Source organism: Pongo pygmaeus, chromosome 1 (genome assembly GCF_028885625.2).
Source record: "Pongo pygmaeus isolate AG05252 chromosome 1, NHGRI_mPonPyg2-v2.0_pri, whole genome shotgun sequence".
In the NCBI taxonomy this organism is placed as follows: domain Eukaryota; kingdom Metazoa; phylum Chordata; class Mammalia; order Primates; family Hominidae; genus Pongo; species Pongo pygmaeus.
In genome coordinates, this window is record NC_072373.2 from 50,620,111 (window position 1) to 50,633,756 (window position 13,646).

The following is a 13,646-nucleotide window of genomic DNA, read 5'->3' on the forward strand; positions in this document are numbered from 1 at the left end:
ACAGGCAAACAGGCAAATTATAGACAAAACCGCAGGGCAGGGGGATAAAAAGAAAAAAGAAATCTTAAAAAAGCTGAGCTTCCAATCACCTCCCACCAGTCTCTGTGAAGGATGACTTCAGTCCCTTTCTTAACTAATTCTGTCACTGTAAAATCCTACAGTCATTCTTCCACACATAAAGGACAAATAAGCTCAAGAGGAGGATCTAGATGCTTTCAGTTTTAACTATTCACCAATGGTGGAAAAGGCAGAATGCCTAAGCTATGTCTTTGTGGCCAATAGGATAGCTCTGTATCTCTCACATGACTCACTGCCCCTGTCTTTCACATGGGCTGTAATTTAGTTCAATTCAGAACTGCAGATAGTACAGCTTCCACAGGAGCAAGGGATGTCTGAGCACAAGTGGCTGAGTTCCGAGTGACTTTATGAAGCACTTTCTACCTTCCTCTCCGGCATGAAAACAGGGATTCTGCACCTGCATCATGGACAGTCTGGCAAAAGCCTCTGCTCTGCCTCCGGGGACAAGAAACTAGAGCAAATAACCATTTTGAAATTGTAAGTATACCTTTCTTTCCGTCAAGTGTACTGATTAAAATAGTTTTATGTCATAAACATCCAATATTTGAAGATTTCTTAAGGGTACTCTTTCATGTGTATATTGAAGGGTATTCAGCTGGCAGGAAAATATTCCAGGGACAATTGTTGCATACTTTATTCTCTTAAGGATAAACAATTAAAAATAAAAGTCAGGCATTCCAAAGAGTAGCTGTAGGAGGCTGTGCGCCGGAACATCGCTCTAGTGTGCTGCTTTGTTCATAAGAAAAAATGAAGGCACACGCATATGTACTTAGTTCACTTCTTTTTGCTCTTTATGTCTAATCAGATTTGCTCTGTCCCCAAGAAAAATAAAAGACAAACTTTGCTGACTCCACTGACAAGGGCACCATAGACTTTCCAGACATCTGACAGTTATTATAATTAGCTATGAAAGACTGCAAAGACACTTGGGGGCAAATAGCTCTTAAATTCTGAACAATGGCTTCAAGCCAGGGCTTTCTTTATATGTTTTTTTAACCACCACTTTTAATTTTATAATAAAGATAGAGACTGAACTGGTTTCAGTGTTGTAGTCCACACAATGTGAAATAAAGTCCCAGCAGAAGTGAAGGCGACTGAAAGTGGCCAGTGCAAAGACAGAAGGAAAAGACAGCTTTCTGTCTTAGGATCTAGCCTTCCATGTATAAAGATTTTTTTTTTTTTTTGAAATTCCTAATAGGGTGGAGTGAGGATGTGGGGGTGGGGAGGAAGCATGCGGAAGCTTCTTTATAGAAGAATGCTTGAAGAATAAAATAATTTGGCATTTCTTCTTGCTAGCAAGCAAAAGATATGATTAGCATCTAAGTTCCTTACATTCATAGTGAGGTTTTTTGATGGAGTTTCAAACAGAAGCAACATACAATGCAGTTTTTAAATTTATAAAATAATTGGAAACAAATGGATAGAATGTTCCTGTATTACTGCTTTCTTTTTATATTCAGCTAGAGTAATCTAGCAATGCATTATGCCTTTACTTTTAGAATTATCCACATCCTTAAAAAGTTATAAGCTAAGTCTTATAAGAAATTAAAAGGCAAATCACACCAGTGTGATTATGACTGATGAAGATTTTGAATGACAAAGCCTCCAACAAAAAGAGTTTGTGAAAAACATTGTCCTCCTCATTTTTAAAAGAGAATATTAACTCCATCAATTATTGAAAGAAATTATTCAAAGGCTCCAGACATAACTAATTATGGCTTAAAGAGAGCTGCCAGAGCAGAGCCTGTGTTCTAATTATAAAAGTCCAAGACGTTAGGATTCATTTTGTTAAGGAGGACTTGAAAATAAATACAAATTTTCACATAATCTTATAAAAATACACCATTTTTTTCTTTGTCTGCTCTCATGTTATCTACACCTCCCCCACCGCCGCCCACTGTGTGCTGAGACACCTGAAGGCTAGACATAATGATCAACAGAGCTCCAGCCTGTCTGGACTCCAGCCAGATTTTTTTCCCCTTCTACAATCAAGGAGCTTGCACGCAATGCATGCCGAGCCTATTCCACTGCTATGTGCAGATCCGGGATGGAAGTCTTACACATACTGCGGAAAGATTAAAGACAACAATATCCCCTTTCTCTTACCCTAGACAGCCTCAATTTTTAACCCTTTCATTACCTTTGAAACCAAGACGTCTTACCCATTCAAAGGCAGGTCTCAAGGGACTTTGCAACTCCCGAACCGTATCATACAGATGCACATGCCTCATTTGGTGTAGAAATCTCATCTCAACAGATCTTATCAGAATATTTTAGGAACTAATAGTGTGCTAACTAAACATAACGTAATTTGTTTGTGTGGGGAATGCATTTTTGAATGAACTTACGCTGCATGAAATCTGGAACAAGTCAAAGGTCTGTAGAAAGATTCTTGCAAACCTTGCAGAAGGTTATATACCATTTCTGATGATGCTGTTCTTTAAGCATCTTTCTCTCTCTCTCTCTCACACACACATACATACACACACGCTCGCTCTCTTTTCTCTTTCTCTATCTCAAGATGCACACACTCAACCAGGAAATTATATCATTATATCACACAGAAATTCAGGTTAGCTGGTGATGTCATCATATATAAAATTTTGCCTTTGTGGGCAACATTTTCAATCACCTAATAGCTAATGTATGTTGGGTGTGTGCCCATAGGAAGTTCACGTGCTCGTGGGGTTAACCGACACCCACAGGAAAGGACTATTTTATTTGCAGCTATCTTTCTTTTGAAGATGTGTTTATGGGGCAGGATGGGTATGTTTATCAAGATACATGTAGTCAGAGTTTCCTGGTTCTAGGAAGCCTTATTAATATGCTGTTTGAACATTTGAAAGGTGGCTGAATTTCAATGATATAAATAGGATGTAGAAATGGTGAGCATTTTGAAATCAAGTTGGATAAAAATGCTACAATACTTCAATTTATTATGACTTGGTGTTTTTTATTCGCCACTTAACGTTTTGTAACAATTAAATCCTTTTTACTTTTAACTTATTTCTTTAGGAGAGAATAATTTTATACCAATGATTAGAAGTAATGCTCTCTCATGTGCTTTTATAAGGGTGTATCTATGGATTAGATAATAGTTGAATTAACTTTCGTGTGAGCTAGTTCAGTGTTTGTACTTATATTCAAGTCTGTTTTATGGGTCTTACACTGGATAGTTACTCACCAAACATGTGCTCAGATTTTTATTAATGCACACATTTCAGTACATTATTTTATTTCACTCTAATAAAGTTTAATACTTTTACCAAAACATAGTGCCAGATTTGAGATGTAGATATAGAACAACTCTGTATACATTCTACCCCTTAACTACCAAGTTTTGATGTGTAATTTAAATTAATCTTCATTAGAATAGAATGACTGCTATACTTACTAGTTTTTACATACCACATATCTGATACATAATTTTTAAAATTTTGGAATTTGCTCTTAATACTTCTTCATTCTTGCATACTAAAAAGCAATTAATCTGAAAGGATTTTCAAAGCATATATGTATAAACAGCCTACGTATATGTCAACAAATTAATAAGATTCATTTTGCCAATGTATTGTGTGATTGTTTTAAAACAAATGAAAAAATGTTTTGTTCTTTTTCTGCTTTCATGTTACTATTGTTAAGAAAAGTATGTAGCTAAAGAATTGACACATTTTGTACTTAGAGAAAACAAGCTACACAAGTTAGATGACAGTCTATAGGGTAAGACTCCACTATGAACTAATAAACAACTTCTTTAAGAAATTGTTGGCCTAACTCTATAATTTTGACATAAACAGTTCTTCCAACATATAGTGGAAGATTGATGATTAATTATATAATTTCCTTATCAAAGATTAAAATGGGCAAATAGTTGTGTTTAAATTTTACCTACTTTCAAAAAACAATACATGACATTGCCCATCGGGTACAGGTTACTGAAAAGGCATCTTTCAAAGACAAGAAGATAATGGACTTGATTGAAATGGTTGAACTACGTAACGCCAATTCAAGAACAAATGGTTTTTCAGAGCATAACGGAGAAAGAACAATTTACTATAGTACAGTTTATTCTTCTTACACAATGGCAATGATTTATCTGAAATGGCAGAACAAACATAGTAGATATACAAAAACAACCAATGGGCATTTTATGTCAAAGATACGTCAAGAGGCTTTTGTTTCACATATTAGAATATTTTAATCCAAGTATTTATCTGAAGACTTAGTTTAAATCTACATCCTTGTTTAGCATGTGCTGGTATTATGATCATGTATGTCTCTGACATGCATGTAGCATATTTAGTATATATAAATATGTATATATATATATAATGTCTTTGAATATAGTCTTCTGACCCCAAATAATTGTTGTCACTTTATAATAAGAGTTCTTGAAGACTACTAATGTATTTCAATACAATAAAATTCAGATTGCGATATCAACTAGCTATGTCTATACTAGCAGAAGGGCATTATCAGATATTGGATGAATTAATGTATTGATGTTATAATTACCACAAATACCTCATGTCAAAAAACAAAATCAAAAGATATGACTCTAATTTGACAAACAGTATAAAATGTGATTTTTAAAACCATCTCTGTTTCTTACTACCATGAAAATGATTTGCAAAAGAAGACTCAACACTTAAAATTTCTCTTCATGAAAAGAGAATTTTTTTTTTAACTTAGCCTTTAGGCATAAGGCCTGAAATTATTGTGAGTAGATACCTGAGTACTGTGCAGAGAATGCACAGGAACCTCAAGTTGCGATGAGAAAACAAGGGAAACTGGTTTGGCTGCTTTATGTTTCAAATTTTATTCTTGCAATCCTACATGATGACAATACTCAAAATTAATTTGAGTGAAAACTATCAAAGTTATTTTCACAATTTTCAAAAGATCCACTGTCTTGTTGACACTCTATGAAGGAAAAGTGTTCTAAAAATGATTGAATGTTCTACTGAGTGAAACTCAGTCAAGCTCAGTGAGGCGCTGGGGTCAAATGGGCTCATGAATCACAGATAGGAAATGAACTGTGTATTGCATATTTGAAAGTTTAAAAAGAAACATTTGGGATATTTTACCGTAAACAGATTTTGGTTTGATTTCTGGTACATCTTTTTAAACATCAAGCCTGCAGTTCAGCTGAAATAACTTTTTATATGTATAGCTAAGACCAGATGGCCACGTGCTCCTTTCTTATTTAGATGAGACTTTTCCTTTCAATAACATCTTTCTTCCTGACCTGCTTAAAAATTCCAGCGAATGAAATCAGCACAGGATTTTCAATTCTAATTGACCATGTGCAGAGGAAGGGCCAGTAGAGAAATCAGTAGAGGCATTGTGAGGCTCACTGCCTCAGTTTTGTCTTTGTGTTTTACCATTACAAGCCAATCTAGACTAATCAAAAGCGTTTAATTTTTATTAATATTAATATAGCTGCAAGATTCGTCTTCAATGAAAATTATTTGAGTTGGCTTTTTCTATCATTTTATCACAAGTAATTTTTTGAAGTTATTATTCGCTTACACAGTTTCAACTGTCTAGTAAGTACTTTATTGGTTAAAAAATAAAATATTGGTTGAACTAAGATGAAAGATTGATTGTACTAAATTAATTTTTCTTGTTATTTAAAAAACATTATTTTTGGAAGATACATATGCTTTTTAAATTTACCATGAAAATATTCACTATATAATATTCTTGGTTCATTATTTGTATAGTCATTTTATAAAGAAAATATTTTTATGTAAATTTTATTTGAACTTGGACCAGTAAAAAAAATCAAGAATAGAAGGTGATCTCCATATTCAGTATAGCTCAGCGAATTACGTATGTATTAAAAGTGAGCATCTAAGTTCCCAGATTTTTTTTCTTTTTGAAAAATTCTTGACTCGAATAATTATCTTTATAATTTATTTATTACTGCAAAGAGTCAAAGATTTTTTTAAAAGACATTTATTATTCAAATGGTGAAAATACTAGATGAAAACAAGTTATCCAGACATATTGACATTTGTTTGCCTAATAAAGATAGAAAAAACCATAAACCAAAGGTGTATACTTTAAAAATATATAATAGAGTTAAGAAAAACTCCAAATTAATTATCAGGGTTTTTGAAGTGGTCTCAGAGCAACACTCTATCTGATTTGGTGTTCTTTGCTCATTCTTCATCAGGTACCTTATATCTCAAGCAAATCTATTAGTTGTCCAAAAATATGTGCTGCCTAATCATCAAAAGCCATGTTTTTTAAATTGTTTGAAAAGTGCAAGCCTTATGAATGATAAGATCAATTATAATTTTTTTAATCAAAATTTCAGAGAAACCTGAACTGTATTTGTTCATGGGATTCACAAATATAAAGGCATGTTCTAAGCCACCAAAATATGAAGTAAATTCTTTATGAACATGGAAAATTTAAATATCTGAGATCGTCTTTTATATATGTGGGTGTATATATATATATTCATTCTATGTAGACAGAATATATTATATATGTATATATGTGTGTGTTCTGCGAATCAATTTGTGCTTCCAAAATATAAGAATTTTCCAATATTTGATGATTTTCCCATCAATTTAGGAATTATAAAAACCCATTAGAAAAATTAAGGGCAGTGATTTAGCCAATTCTTGTTTTCCTACCTCAAATAAATACAATATTTTTAGAAACTTAAGAAATCAAACAAAATATACACAAAAAAGCATAAAAGTATTACATTATACAAATTTCTAGCTTTGCTTTACTTTTAGAACTATACATTTTAATAGTGCTGAATCTAAGTTTGTTGGTCAGAGGTAATGGATAATAGAATCTTGGGGAAAAAAACAGTAAAATTACATTGGTGTTATAATTTCAGATAGTTGAAGCTAAGATGTTCTGGACAGATAGGTTTAAATAAGGAATAGAACTCTTGAGCTACTCCCATTTTTCTCCTTTTCCGTGTTACTCTGGAAAAATTGGTCTTGATTCTGCAAGATTGTAGATAATCAAAAATATTACATAAAATAAGAAACACTTTCTACTTATCTTTGAAATAAGTTTGGGTACTTTTATTTGTGTGGGGTCATGGTTGAGATTTACTGCTCTGTTTGTTTCCATGTATCCTGATTCTGTAGGCGAACAGAGCATAAAAAAACAGGGCCAGTTAGGGAAGCTTTGCAATCGTGCAAAATGTCTGCCCCTTGCTATATCCTCTTTCCTGTTCTCTAAGACTGTGACAATCAGTTAGGAACAGCAATCCTTGAGAAACCCAGGCCTCTTTTAACTCTCCAGGGACACTACTTCTATCTGTTTTCATGCTCCTTCTAAAGGATCCTCCTTCAGACTATAGCACACTTCCTGAACTTCCACCCAGTTTGCTACATTCCCAGTCATTTCTGCTTAGTTAGGACTTTGCCTCACCCTCAATGGTGCTCTTTATGTTTCACATGCAGAGCTGTCTTCTTAAATTTTTGTTTTAAAATGTTATATTTTTAACTCTAAGGGAAACAGGGTTAACAGGGTAGACATGACATCAAAAGGATAAATGTAGGGACCGACGCAGATGTCTTTGGCATTCTGAAAATCTGCAGTGTAGTAGACAGAATAATACGATTACACTGAATTTGATTGGGCAGCTCTCACTTCTGGTTCATGAAGTGTGCCCACTTCAGAGTGGAAGGCTTCTCTCAACTAATGCACTTGAAGTAGATGCTCGACTCATTCTTGTGGTTTATACTTGATTCGGTATATTTCCTGTAGGGAAATTACTGTTTTAACTTAAAGGAACTAACTTCTCCTTCAGCAAATGTTGGACTAGAAAAATAAAAGACAATTATGAAAAGAGGAGACTATGTCAATAAGAATATCAGGGTGTAAACTGTATCAAATAATTCGAAATTAGGAGAGTGTGTCAAAAATTGGTTATAGACATTTTTATTATACCTATGAATTATCAAGAAACTCGTGAAAATACAACCACTGTGTGATGGGAAAACAGAAGTAAAAATTCCTCGCAAGGTTTTAAGTATTAATTTAATTGCTTTAAAAACATTTATAAAAGAGACATAATTCACTGATTTGTATAATTGTTTGATTGGCTTGTTATTATTAGTTATCTATTCAAAATATATTGGGAGAAAATGAAACACTCAGTCACTACTCTGGTTATTATGAGCCACTTTACAAAGTGCCTCTTGCCCTGAAAAGAGTTAACGATTTAAACTGACAACAGTGACTATGAAGAAATTCATTATTTGGTTAGTCTGAGGACAGAAAGGGGTTAATTTTTCAAATCTTTGTGAAGGGGGCAGTCGGGGGAAACTGAAAGATAAAAACCAAACCAAAGACTAAGCTGCTAGTGATTTGGTTGTATTTATGGATTATACTACATATTGAAAAGAGGAAAATCAGAGCTGTAAGATGACGCTGCAGGGGTCGTCTGGACTTTTCACTGAGTCCAAAGTCTATTTAGTCAATGCTTATTAAGGACTGGTTTTGACCTTTGCCCTTCTCACTCCTCCCTGTTCCAGGTGCAACATTTTTGCAAGTGCTTGACCATTATTAGACACTATGTGCAAACTTTAATTGTGAACGGAGTGTGTTGAACATAGCAAATAATCCAGTAGCTATGATGCTCACATTTTTATTAAAAAGTTTAAAAACTCAGTAAACTTAGATTCGTTTCCTTTTATAATTAATAAATAGTGCATATTGCTCTTCTTCAAGATATAAGGCTATTCAAGTGCAACTTACATTTAAACCAGATTAGTACATTTGTTGTTAGAATGAATTCTTGTAAGAATATATCTAAAATAGTGATTTCTATTTAAGCTACTTTACTTTGAGGGGGACATAGAAAACTTTATATAATTATTTCCTCTATGTTTTCACACATACACTTTTAGTAATAAATAAAGCTCTTCTATTCCAGGCTTATATTTGTTTAAAGGATTAATTTTATTTTTAAAAATTATAAACTAAGAGATGAATACACAAACTACTTTAGTGTTTTTAGTGAACAATTTTTACTACAACACTTCATAAAATATATTTATGTATTTACATGGTGTTTGATAAATATAAATGAACATCCATTTATACATACTAATTAATAGATATTTTTTAACAAACCAACCATATATATATGCCTCTAAAATCTAATGTTTTTTATATATAACATGCATAAACATATGAAATGACTCTATATTAACTATATAAACATAAAAAGGGGAAATAAAGTTTTGCAAGTATTGGATTACATTAATAACATTCAGAATTTTATTTTACTTTTCTGCTGAATGCTTTGTTTAGCAAAAAATTATCCAAATTACATAAATTCATGTATTTTAAATACATGGTTTTGAATTGTGAAGAAATAAAATATCTAACTTGAGGAAAAGGTTGGTTTTAAAATTTCACTGGAGAAATAATATATAAGCATTTCTTTTAGCTAGAATTTTAAAATATAGAAGAAACTTTATTTTACATTTTGAAATATTTTAAACTACACAGAAAAGTAAAGCAATATGATATACATATCCATATTTCCACCACCAAGATTTATAATTTATAATATTTTGCTATACTTACCCCCAAATTATTAAAAAAAGAACTATTTATATACAATTGAAGACTCCCATCCTCATTTCATATCCTGATTTCCCTCTGGCTATGGAAGTAATCACTATCTCATAGTTTGCCACTTATCTTTCTTATCTCTATTTTTACATTTTAATCACCTACATATCAGAAACAATAAAAAGAATGAGGTATCAAATATAAAATTCCTAACTAGTTTTTAAATTTGTCTTTAAGTTATTGAAATTTTTCAAATAAATATATTCATTGGATACTGTACTTATTAATATATTTTTAGTTTAAAACCATAACGTTGATTAAAGATTTAAATTAAAAGATCTTTCTACCTGCTTCAACTAACTTTCATGGTTGCAGAAATTGAGAAAATATGCCTCATACCTTTCTTTTATTCAAATTCTTTGGAATTAAGTCTTACATTTTAGCTATTTTTATGTTACATAAGGAATTGGTAATATGGTTAAAATATTATTCTTTAACATTATTTCTGTTTCTCCCATTTGTTGTTTTCATAAAGAAGAATGTATTACAGTTAGCTCTATGCATTAATTTTCATATGCCACACTCTCAAAGGATATTGTAAGGTGCTTATTGTAAAATATTCTAACAATCCATAAGAATTGTCTTTTGTTGGCCAAGAAAATAGCACCAATATCATAGTTAAAGAAAGAGCATTGACAGTAGGGTTGCTTTTTGGAACTAGATTTTCCTTTAAAAAGGGGCAAACGCAATTCTGAACAAGTGTACTGAAACCAAGATCCTTATTTGAATACAGTATTACTGCAGATTTACATGAACCATGTGGTAGTGCATTGCCATACAAACCTCTAATGCTCTGTGTCTGCCACAGTGTCAAAGTAGAAATCTGCATCAGCACATTTCCTATCATGTATGATCCTTAACATAATCTATAGACAAAAAAGTTCAGATGTACGTAAAGGTGAGTTTAAATGATTTGCCCCCTATTAATACTTCCCTCACTAATTAAATTATCTAGGTAGCAATATATTAAGAGATACCTATAGTCAATTTAAAACTTTAGTCAAGATCTTAACGCCTAAAACATGTAAGCAACTGTACTACCTTTGTTAGATATTTGAGATTGCTATCCACCTAAACTATCTTCAACTCACATTTATTAACTACGAGTTGTTTCAAAATTGGACAATTAGTATCCACTAGTAAATATTTACTCCAGACAATGTTTGGGCTAACATGGTCTAAAGATGAAGACAGGTGAATATGAAAGACTCCATTTTTTCTCAGGTTCAGAGAGAGTATGTTATAGCCCTCGATAAATGTGACTCCTGACTTTTTACACTAGATCTACGTAAAAAATGCTGATGCAATGATTGCAGCCATACCATTTATCAAAAGAACATATTATTACTGTACAATAATATATTTAAAATTCTTTATTCTGTGAGTTTTGTATGCCAAGTCATTTATTCAAAGGCATCACATTTTTGCTATAAAATAAATTCAAGAATATGGAAAGCTGTTTTTTAAAGGCTCTCTTCTTATAATTTGGCCAAAAGAACTTGAAATATGTTTACTAAATATTTATTTTTTTTTCTTTTTCTTGGACATTTGTATCTTTATTAGACTTAAAAAGCTACCAATACTCTTTCCTCCAGATAATTACATAGTCAGTGTCTATTATTTCGGTATTTTTTGTTTTCTTCTCCACAATTTTGGTCAGTTAATTAACTGTCTTTCAGAATACCTATGTGTGTTTCTCATGGTAAAATAGCAAATAAGAAAAGCACTGGATAAGGAGTCAGAAGACATGTTATTCAACAGCTGGGTGGCTCTTTTTGGACCTCATTTTCCTTATCAGTAATTTAGAGATGTAGGGCTGGTGGATCTCCAAGGTCTTAGGACGTATCTCTACATGATTATCTAAAAATGGGACCATTAACCAATTAATAAATTCTGAGCTCTCAAAATAATCTCTATATTATACATGTGCCAAGTGGTCCATCCTATTTAAAATGTGGTCTCACTTATTCAAGGTTATTCTCTTTTAGTATTTAATTTTCATATTTTAAACTTATTTGTATATGAACTTTGGTTCCTATCTGTGTCTTCTGAAAAGCATTCTTCACCAGAATCTGCTGATTTTCTCTATGAAGTATCACTTGTAAAATCACATAGCTTAAAAGGATCTTATTCAATTCTGATAATGCATTTTACAGATAAGCCAAGTAAAGTCAGGAAACAGCATGGGCACATATTTGTAAAGATTCTTTTGGGGTAGAAATTATTCTCTGCAAATTCTGTAATAATATGGAACCATTGGGTAGCTCAAAAAAAGAAAAGATTCACTGCAGGATAGATTTTAGCTATTATTACTGAAACCACATGATATGACTGTGGGGAGTTTCCAACTGCTGATTTAGACATTAATACTAAGAGTTACAAAATGGATGTCCTCAGAGTATTATCAAATTTATTATGTTTTAAGTTAGCACTACCATTATTTTTTATTATAGGAAAGTTGATCATTGAGTGACTGTTGCCAACACTTTTACCCTGAATTTTATCATTGCAAACTTAACTCAGATTTCTTATTTCTGAATAAATGACAATAAGTTATAAATTCTCTTGCTAATTCAGACCATGCTTTAGGTTTAAATTGGTTTATAACTGCAATGTACATATAATGAACTTCCATTAATAGTAAGCACAAGGGATGGAACTTATAGATTCAAATGTCAGAAGTAGCGATAATAATATAAATCTAAATATGAAGAGTGTAGCATGCGTAATGGTAGTCCATGGAGAAAAAAGTCACAAGTGAGTTAAAGAAGAAATGTAACATGAATTAAAAATATACTTGAAATGTAAATAGTTATAATTATATTGACAATATTTTTTTTCCACTGAAGTCTATACAAAAGATTTAATTTACAAAATTCTAAACAATAACTATTTAGATCATGCCATAAAGTAGACAATTAGAAACAAATTTTTAAATCTATTTGTTTACCAAAACTATCTCCGGGTCTAGAATATTCTATAAACATAGAATAGATTCAAATTAAATTGCTTTTTAGGTATTCATAGCATACAAAACTCAGTTATTCTTAATCTATCCATAATATGAAATTGCAGAAATGTCTGTGATTTTCTTCATCATTATTTTTTTAAAAAATATCAATTTATTCAACTGATATTTGGTCCTATAAGCCCAATCTTTAGACAGAGGAAAATGAAGGAAAAAAAGTTAGAGATGCAGTAGCAGACCATATTAAGTAAATATCAAAAGTAGTTTCTTAGTTGAAAATGTGGAATTAATTATTTAATAAAAATAATGTAGAATTTTAGTAATATTTACTTCTATTAGATTTGGATGTGATTTGTCATTGCATTAGCCATTGATGATCTATACCATGTGCACCTATTAATACACAGTACATTATTAATGATCATATTTGGACTTGGTAGGTAAAACTTTATTTCTATAACTGCTGTCAATGTTAGGCTGAGTTTACGGATCTGAATTTCCCTTCTAAAATTTTTTGAAATGGGATGTTAAAAAAAGGAAGAACTGGCCTAGGAGTGCCTAATATCAGTACCTAATTATTACCACAAAATAATCCATAACATTTTTATGGTCAAAATGTGGGTTCCTTTTCTTTTAATTTAGGTTGGTTTGTTTATTAGAGTCAAATCTTAGAGTTCAAGAGTTTAATTATCTAGTTTGTGAAATAATGTAACATCATTTTCTAACAGAAAAGAGCCTTAGAGATTACCGAAAGACAAAGAAACTGAGACCTGAGAAGAGAAGCAAGTAATCTACATTCATATAGTATCTAGAGTGATAAAAGTATAGTTCTTTCAATTTCTTGGACTTCCCCTTAAAAATGACTGCGTCAAGGGAAACAAAGGGCACAATGAACCCATTTGGTTAAAAACATTAGCTCTGATAAAAGTCCTGCTAAGGATAAAGCTTAGCAATTCATTTTAATAAGAAACAT

At 31.8% G+C, this 13,646-nt stretch overlaps 1 long non-coding RNA gene across 1 annotated transcript in view; it reads left to right on the forward strand.

Moving 5' to 3' along the window:
• Nucleotides 1-329: 329 nt before the first annotated feature.
• LOC134737688 (uncharacterized) overlaps nucleotides 330-13,646 on the forward strand; it is a 39,404-nt gene continuing 26,087 nt past the window's right edge. Inside the window, exon 1 of the long non-coding RNA XR_010122832.1 lies at nucleotides 330-555. This is a non-coding gene — a long non-coding RNA (uncharacterized LOC134737688). The remainder of the gene's footprint in view (nucleotides 556-13,646) is intronic.